Source organism: Adiantum capillus-veneris, chromosome 16 (genome assembly GCF_014529385.1).
Source record: "Adiantum capillus-veneris isolate H3 chromosome 16, ASM1452938v2, whole genome shotgun sequence".
NCBI lineage: Eukaryota > Viridiplantae > Streptophyta > Polypodiopsida > Polypodiales > Pteridaceae > Adiantum > Adiantum capillus-veneris.
Window position 1 is genome coordinate 27,167,765 of NC_140946.1, and position 10,182 is coordinate 27,177,946.

The 10,182-nt window shown below is 38.8% G+C and overlaps 1 pseudogene; it reads left to right on the forward strand.

Moving 5' to 3' along the window:
- The first annotated feature begins 405 nt into the window (after positions 1–405).
- LOC147438761 (uncharacterized) lies at positions 406–1,036 on the forward strand (annotated as a pseudogene).
- Positions 1,037–10,182: the final 9,146 nt, after the last annotated feature.

Here is a 10,182-nt window from a genome sequence, read left to right on the forward strand (position 1 = left end):
ACAGTTGAACCAGGAGTATCTCAAAGTCGTGCTACAATGCTGAAGCTACTGCAAGAGTTCGCTGAGACCAACAATGTAGCTCTGACCTCTCAACAGCAAGAAATCTTCGATCATATATCAGGCCTGAGTAATGGCCTCCATGTCATTACAGGTGTTCCAGGATATGGAAAAACATTCCTCATAAAATTCTTCACCTCAAGCTTCATAAAAAATAATAAGACCGTTATCCTGACTGCATCAATTGGAGCAGCGGCCGCTCGCCTTAGCAGCCTTGCAACCACAATCCACTATCAATTCAGGATCCCTTGTTCTAAGCAACATTTCCCACAAGCAATTCATCCCACAGATGAAAGATTTGTCGCTATCATAGACTAGATATCAATGCTAACGAGGACAATCTTCAATATGGTCGTTCGCCAGATAGTTAACATCACCAACGGAACACTCCTTGACCCATTCAGTCAGAAGCTCATATTGCTTTTTGGGGATTTGGCGCAACTTCCTCCAGTCTGCCATCACCAGGAGCCATTATGCCATGTTTGTAGTATACAAAACTCAGCTTACATCGCTGCAGCCACTACCCACAACATGACCTTCTCAGTTCGCCATGCTGCAGACCCCACTTACGTCCAATTCTTGGATACGATCCGTGTCAAGCAACCAACAGAACAAAAAATAGCATAAACGCTGTCACAATGTGTAATTAATGAAACTGAACTCTTGCGAGTAATCGATGACACTACTACACTGATATGTACTCATAGGGAAGACATATATAAGTACAACAACTTGATTCTGCAAAAGTCTTTCTCGGCATCTGATATTGTTGCCATTCCACTGAAGACCAATGCTCTTGACGAACCATTGCTGCAGGAATGGCTCCAAGACAAGGCATTCCATGAGATGGACACTACTGCAATTGGGGCTAGATGTATGATTACAGAAAATATTAACTTGGCTGTGGGTGCTGTGAATGGATCCACCTGTCGTATACTTTCCTATTCATACGACTGTACCGGTCAAATTACTGCTATAGAAGTAATACTACTTTCCACTGATACCACCATGACAATACGAAGGACTAAACATGCTACAAGAGCAATCAATTGCAAATGGTTCCACAAAAGCACATTCCCTTTGTCACTCGCATACGCAATCACTGGACACAAATCTCAAGGAGCTACGATATCAAAGAAAGCCATCCTCATTATAAAACAAGCTTTCGCCCCAGGATTGGCATACGTCATGTTCTCTCGAGTGACAGAAAGACGCCATCTCAAAATATTGAACATCCCAACCCCAAGGATGTTCTCGCCAGCCAGTAGAACACTCCCCCAATGGTTAGACATTTCATCGCTTGTCTTTAGACATTTCCTCGCTTATTTTTAGACATTTCCTCGCTTTTTTCCACAAACAAGTCCTCTAGATCTTTCGGTCTTTCATCTCGTAAGGTGCATGGACTACACAGTCAATTATTTGACGACAGTTTTCTTGACTGCAGATTTTCTTCATAGCAAGTAACAACCTCCAACATCTCCTCATGGACACTAATTAGGAAACCATTCCTCAAATTAATCTATTTTGTAGCTAGATTTTATGCCATTCAATATGTACAAAACTCAACCATCATATTTCTCTTTCTCTATCATTCAGATATTCGATAAATTCATCAACATCACAGCTACCTCAAAACCAAAAAAAAATTATTCTGCATACCCATCTTCAAATAAAATGCGCCTAACAAATATGGCTGGCGAGGCTCCGAGTGCATTCATCAAAGGGTTCCGCACGACTCAACTCCTCCACTCATACATCAATACATGCAGCAATGAAACAAAGAATATAGAAATAACGAGCTAAAGGTGGCAACATGTACTTCGAGCTCTTCATATTCTTGTATTGCAAACACTAAAAGTTAACAAATTTGGTTGCCTCTACAACATCTATCCTTCTTTTTCTAAAGGGTTACAAAAAGAGATACTGCTATCGTTGGGCATTGACTTTGATGAGTCAAACAAACTATTGCTAGACACAGAAGCCCAAGAAATACTGAACACAAGACTGCTGGTATCACCACCTATGCAATCGAGATGCTACACTACGGTTACAAAATTGCCCTCGACAAATTGGTCGTTCTCGACAAGAATACAGCAAGCTAGGCACTTTCCAACATGGTCAAAAAGTTTGGGAACGAATTCAAAGGGAATGAGAGAGCAATCTTAACTGATGAGAAATTCACATGGCATTTTAATAGAGACCTTTTTCATGCCTAGTTCGTTCAGACAACTGATCCATTTCAAAAGCTTGGACCACTACATGGTAACCATACGCACCCCTTATAGAATATAATTATCTGATTACATACTAATTCAGCACATCACTTCAGTGCACGACATCGACAACGAAACCAACAAGGAGATCCCCAACAACATAACAACTTCACAAGAGGAAGCAACACGTTCCGACGCTGTTCCAACTCCCAAAAGACAACGACAGATGAAGAGAACTACATAGTTTACTCTATTAGGTGCAAAATCAATAACCGTGTTTACATAGGCATGACATCCGATTTTGAAGCTAGGAAAAGAGCACACATGACAAATACACCAAAACGGATGAAGCATGATGTGTCGTCCTTTTTCCCATTTTGTCAAAACTTTGAGTTTCATGTACTGCACAATACACACGATAGGAGAACTGCTATTGCACTGGAAGCACAAGAGATAATTACTCAAGATGCAACGTCCACGAAAGGATACAATAAGTTGAAGGGACATCCTCCAAACTATAAGAAATGCTATTATTTAAAACACCATAGAAAAATATAGCGTGCAATGAAACTTAATCTTTGTTCTGAGGTAGCAACTCCCATTCAGTTTTCTCTTCTGTATTCAATCACTTCTCAAGAGTCTTTTCCTCTAGTATCTGTGATAATTTTTATGTTATGCTTCTCTATTATCTGTGAGACTTTCTTTATGCTTTTGTTCTGTTCAGGTTATGTTCTGCAATTTTTTTCTCGATATCATATTATGTTTATCTTATGTTCTTGCTTTCCTCTACATGAACATCATTCAACTTTCAAATTTTAAGATTCAAATGTTACCTAGATGTCTTGCAATAACATCAAGAGAAACAGACAATCCATTCCAGCAACCCCATGTCTAATACTTCTACAAAAAATTATCAGCTAATAAGAGACAAATCATGTAGCAACAACTTATATATTTTACAAAAAAATTATAAATGTACAAATGCTGCACCTTGTCTTCAACATATTAAACAACACAAAACAACAACTGCATTAGGTTATAACACTGTTCTGGACATCCACCAAGGTTGAGAATATATTATTTTTTGAAAAAAAATAAGAAAATATAGTTGCGAACTTATGCCATCTTTATTTAATTGCTTTGTTCAGTGTCTTTGTCATATAACGTTAATCATTGGCTACAACAATGTCTTTTTTTTTCCATTCAGACTATGCCATACTTGACTACTTATCAGCTTCTTTGATTTAAATGCTTTTTCTTTTCATTTCAATTTACAATGGGCAGGCTGATCCCAGTTGATCTGATTGAGCAGCAGCCAGAATTTGAGACTGCAATGTATAAGTTGCAATACTGTCTTTATCCACATTTGCAAGAGCGGGTGCTCAGACACTACATGCATAAATGGATTGAGTTCATTCCATGGCCAGTTCAACCACCTACCCCATGGCATCCACATTACATCACTTGGAACACACTCGGTTGAGAAATCACCATCGACATCGCCATGCTGTCTGGTTGCTCCACAAAACACCATTGTATGTTGTTCATGCAGATTGCGGACATGCTCGGCCTAGTCGAGACTATAGAATTGAATACTCTAATGTGGTCCCCAACCACCTTCAGTCAGCTAAACAATTCGTTTCGCGCTATTTTCCTGTCAACCAATTAGTCACACACGCAACTTTGAAGATCATCTTACCGATATAGCCCTTACTTCGTGCATCAAAATCTCCCACTAATATGTGTTGTTACCTAGTCCTCCTCCTCTTCTCCACATAAGTTCTGTCCGTTTCATTGTGAAGAAGTCATTGCATGCTACATTCAAAGTCTTACCAACTCTCGTTTGCTTAGTTCCGTTCTTGATTCATCAACTTTTTACCATACTATTTCCAGTGACTTACACTCACTTAGCGCAACAAGATTTGAGCAAAACAAATGATAAGCTCTCCCTGTCTCTCTCTTTAAAAAAAAAAACCTGCCTCTCTCTATCTCTCTCTCTCTCTCTCTCAAAACAAAACAGTACATAAATTCCTGTATATATGAGTAACTTCTGCTAACTAACGCTCACAAGATTTGTCGACATTAAAATAAGCGCACTCACACACTCCCTCCCTCCCTCTCTCTCTCTCAGCTTTCACTTCTATGTTCTTTTTACTAATGTATACTCTTCTTCAATGCTTCGATGTGAACAAAATAGTATTTACAATGGTGCCCTTGCTCTCCATTCATTTCCATAAACATCCAGGTACCAAATCCATAAACATCCAAGCACCAAAGGGAAGCTCTCTCTAATTGCAATAGTATTCCTTCAAACACTCTCCAACTTCATGCCTTCTCCTCCAAAGCTTGGCAATCAAGGCATACTAGTTATCCAATAGAGTATTGCATCAGACACTTGCTCCGTTTGTACTCCTAAGAACTACAACTATTCTCATTGGAGGTTTTATTAAAGATTTCTGTCCTGCTTTTGCCATGGTCTCATCTTGATCCAACTGTGTCTCTATGGAGGGTATCTTGAGACTTTGTTTTCCAATATGACTTGCATCTGCTGATTCGAATGGCACTGTCTAATTGATCTTTGGACTTCCTATTTCTTCATGGTTGTCTGCAACCCCGTTCTTCTTAACTTCTGGCTTTGGTGGCAATCTCTGCTCATCAATAGCTTTCGTGGTTTCTCTTTTGCTCTGTTTGATCTACACTTGCTATTGCCTGATTTGATTTAAGCTCTTCTAAAGTTCTAATTGATGGAGATGAATCATGTTCAATAAGATATTCTTTGATATAAGTCTCCATTTTAACTGTGCTAGAGGACCTTGTGCTGTCGTCCGCGGGTGATCAACCACCATTTTAACTGTGCTTGAGGACCTTGTGCTGTCTTGGTCTTCATTCTTTGTTGTCTGTGATGGCTGAATCTTGTTTACATTCTGTATCTCTAACATCTTCGGGGCCATTGGCATTCCCATTATGATGTTGTCTGGCAAATCTTTTGTTGTGATCACATGAAATTAAGCTATGATCATCTGTGAAATTACTTCAATGATAGTGGAGATGATTCCCCAGCATTCTGCTCGTTTGTTTTCAGATGTGCTCACAATTTCAAGAGCATCTTCCAGCTGTGGTTGGCCACATCTTTTCCAAGTGCGAAAAGACATGAGGTTCTTGTCAAATTGAAAATCTAGCTTACTTCTCTTGGTAGTTTTCTTCGTGTTCACCAATTATGTTGCACTTGATCATCTCACGATTTGTGTCTAAATTGACTTCTTTTGCTGTGGTAGCATCCTTTGGTTGAGCTTTATTTGCATTCTCTTTGCTTTGATCACCTGCTTCAATTGATTTTAACTCCATTGGCCGTAATAGTGCACTTTTTGTTTGCAATTGATGAGCATTGTCTACCTACCTTTGTGTTTCCTTCTGGACTTTAGCTTTCATTGACTTTGAATGTTCTGTCACCACCTGTTTTGGCAACTTGAGACTTTGCATCATCTTCAGATAGTCTTTAACTTCAGTCAGGCCATCCATAGGGGTTTGTACAAGGTCTTGATCTTGCTGATATTCGTTACCATGTGCATCTCGATATGCATATGTGAGCTTGGTTACATATGTAACTATTTGATCACTATTGGATTTGTCGGCTTTTGACTCTCACTTGTGGAGATCAGCTGAAACTTTTGTCCCTGATAATCTTCATATAAGCATTTGTCTACAGATTTTGAGGGAATCTGGGTCCATTGGAAACTTCCAACAACCATATGATCTTTCAATGGTTTCTGCTTTGAAGGGGTCTGTTGGCTAGAGGCTCTAGGGCTTCTAACTGCTGTAGCATTTCCTGGTACATAAGCTGAGCTTGATGGATTCCCAGCTCCCCCTTCCTAGGGTGATCACTATAGCCTGATTCATTATAAGAATTCAAAATTGTTTGGCTCTGGTTTAGTCTCACCTTTTGGGACTGTGAAGGTACACTTTGGGTAGCACTGTTGATGTTTGGCATCTGTAAACCTTCTGCATAGTTTCCTATGTATCTCCTTGAAACATGACAAATTATTCCCCAAGTCAAGCTGTAGATAGCATTATCTTTGCCCTGATATTGTCTATCCCATGGGTCTCCTATGATATGAGCTTTTGTGGTTTCAGGACCCAATGCATCATAGATGCTAGACTCTCATCTATATCTACGACTGTTTTGGTCAAAGTATATGCTCGTTGGGTTACAACATGGAAGCTTGATTTTTGATGGAGGAGAGTTTGGTTCTGAACAGATTTTTGGGTTCACTTGGGTAATATCCTTCAGCTCTAGAGAGGATGGGCTATAATAGATTCTTTCCTCTGAAATGAACCATCCTTTTTGATCTATCACTGGACGCACTTCTATGAGCTGGTATGTGGGCCGTTCAAACAGAGGTTGATCTTTTTTGTACAGTTTCCCTTTTTGGTCTACATAGTGTGCATATGAATTATGGGTGCCATACAATACTAACATCATTCTGTTTGATGTGTCCCTTAGACTCGTGAATGATTGCACACTTGTGGTAGTGGATGCAAAATCATTTGCAAACCTAACAATCTTTTCAACCTTTGGTGATATCTGAACACCTTTACCAAATTCATGCAAGAATTTGTTGTTCAAACAATCAATTTTAAGCTTTTTAGGTGTCTGTGCATCTTTATGCTCATTTTGAACTTGCAGTGTTTTTACTGGTGCTTCTAATGGTAATGCAGAATCATCCGATCGCATTAAAAGCGACGAGTTAAATGCACTTACATCAAGATTCGTATTTCCAATTATTCTATACCTTGCTTGGTAGTTGATGTATCCTTGTTGTCAGGATTTCTTGGACAATCTTCAGAAAAATGTCCACCTTTTTGTCCACAATCTGAGCAATACACCATGACTGGTGGCATTTCATTTGGTTTTGTCATGTCAAGCTCTACTTGAGGAATTTCTTCTTCTATGCTAACCAAGTTGTCGGCATTTTCTTTTAAAACACTGAGCATCATTTGTAGAATGCTCCATCTAGACCTTCGTACCGTCTTTGGCTTGGTTCGCCAATTAGACTGGCATCAATTGGTTGATCAATTTTGGTTCTCGACTATAGATTTGACCACTGTAATCCATGTACAATGACCCTGATTGCATGTGCACTAAATGGATGCTTTGCTGGCTTGTGCAGATTTCTGGATAAACATTTGGGTTGAATTTCTGAACTTTTATCTGCACTTCATCTTTGAGTTTGCAATATTTGGCTCCACCGAAGTCTATGAACAAATGGGAGTTCTCTAATTTTGGATTTACTCTGATTAATAGAATCTTGGCTCCTGTGTTGCTTTTGCTGCTCATCAAGTATCTATGGCCTTCTGAATCTACATATAAGACTTTATCTCCATTGTAGTCATATAGCTTTAGAATTTGCTTTGCTGCAGTTGTGCATGTGTTGCCATTGCTACTAGCTTGCTCTGCTGTACTTGAATTCTCGGCTCGATCTGAGTCCATGTTGACTTGTTCTGAAAAAACTGTCTCCTAGCAGATTTTGATATCGATTAGCAGAATTTTTGCTGCTCGTACTAGCCTAATTTGCAATCACATGTGAGTTGTGTCTCTGTTCGTCTGATTATAAGCGAATTTGCAGTGCAGTCACTTGCACTAGCCAATTTTTAGCATGCAAAAATTTTGAAATTCGTTTGACGCTCAAAAGGCATTGAGTTGGTCTTTTTCTCACTTTTTTCGGTTGGTTCTTTTGCTATTTCTGACTGTTCTGCTGTTTACTCGATTTTTTCATGGCTGCTATTCTCGAATTTTGCTCGCTTTGCTGTACACTTCCTGGCTTTGCTTTTTGGCTTTTGATTTGCTCGTGTGTGATTTCCCCGGAGTTGCTTTTTGCTTTTTGGCTTCCTTTTCTTCCTGGCTTTTTATGGCTCTTTTTGGCACTTTCGACGACTTCCTTTTTATTTTTCTTAAATATTGATGAAATTTTGAATTTTCTAAAATTTTTAAGTATTTTTATGATTCTTTCGGGAAAGTTTTGATTTTTAAAGATTTTTTTAAAGAATTTTAGAAAATTTCTAGAATTTTTGGAAGGTTTTATGATTTTTTTGGTGATTTATTGTGTTTCTTCAAACAATTTTGGATTTTTTTAATAAAAAGATTTTCTATGAGGTTTTTAAACTATTTTTGTGATTTTTCTATGAATTTTTGAATTTTTCATGAGTTTTTTTTTGTGAGTTTTTAATGAGTTTTTTATTTTTTATGAATTTTTTGGTGTGTTTTTCATTTTATTTTTGTGAAGTTTTTAATCCCTTTTTTGTTTTTTTATTGGATTTTTTGATTTTTAATTGTTTTGTGATTTTTTTTGAAGAATAATAAATTAAATAAAACTAACTCCTAATACTTACCTGCACCTGTGGCGGGGTTGACCAGCGCTGACAGCCGGTGACGGCGTGCGTTGATTGCGGGGATTGTCAGCAACACACAGCGCGAGGCGGGTAGAGCGAGTGGGTGTGTGTGGTGGAATGTGTACGCGTGTGGTGAGGTGTGTGTGTGTGAGTGCTTGCGCGTGGACTGCACCAAAAGGCAGCGGGAGTTGGGCCTTTGAAGGCGGGCGATGGAGGGACCCGATTCACCAGAGCTTGGTGTGCGGCACTCAGAGCACTGGGCAGAGAGTGAGTGAGAGGGAGAGTGAGAGAGTGCGCACGGGTTTCGGGGCCCGGGATGGCAGCGTGCGGGGCACGAGGAGAGAGAGACTGTGGGTGTGTCTGCGTGTGTTGGAAAAAGACAAAGAGGGAGAGAGAGAGGGTCAGCGGAGAGAAAGTTGGAGAGAGAATGATAATTATTGTAGAGAGAGTGAGGGGGGAAGTAAGAGAGTGTGAATAATCGCTTTGGGGAGGGGTTGGGGAGGAGAGAGAGTGACATTCATCGTTAGGGGAGGAGACAGAGAGAGAGAGTTGGTGTGTATGAGGTGTGTTCACGCGAAGTGAGACGCGAACGATCGGCACAGCAAAAAGAAGAAGATTATTTTAAAGTTGTAGGAAACTGTCCCAAGAGACCGTAAAGATCTATCGGACGAAGAATTTTATGCACTGCAAGGTACGCTCGAGAACCGAAAAAAAGATGAATTTAGGCCGAAAATTAGCCGAAACGCTAAAAATAACCCGAAAATCCCAAAAATTGCCAGAAAAATCCAAACAATTCTCAAAAAATTATAGGAATCTTAGAAAATCATCAAAAATCACAATCAAACACTTTCAACATGCATAATCACACCAAAAATAGCAATTTTTATCGTAAAAGCCAAATTCGACAAAATCATCAACCCGACCCACGCAAATAGTAAAACGCTCAAAACTTGGCGAACGAAAGCCCAAATGCGCTCAAAATCAAGCCATAAATACAAATTCAAAATAGCGCATAAAGATCACAAGAGATCATTTTTTAATGAAATTAAGCAAACATTAATACAAAAATTAGCAAAAAATTCCAAAAATAATCCAAAAAATACATTTTTTTTTTGAAAATTCTCCACATATAGGGGATTAGTGCAACCAAATAAAATCACAAAAATCATATCAATTCAATGACCAAATAATTTGATTAATAAAATCCAAACTAAGTAATTAAACCAATAAAATTAGCCGCGAAATGAGGTCAAAATTTGATGCATTTGGAGTGTGTAAATCCCTGTTTTGAGTTAAAAAACGCAGCAATTAACCATTACACACATCAAGTATGAAATCAAAACATTGAATTAATCATGCACATTAAACACTTTTTACACACACACACACACACACACTAATAAAATTGGTAGTTTTTACCAATCTTTAGGCGCGCACACAAAAGGGTTAATCTTGTCGAAATTGCAATGTGATTTCACTAATCTCTACTTGGGCATGACCACAACGCAAATCAATCATCACAATT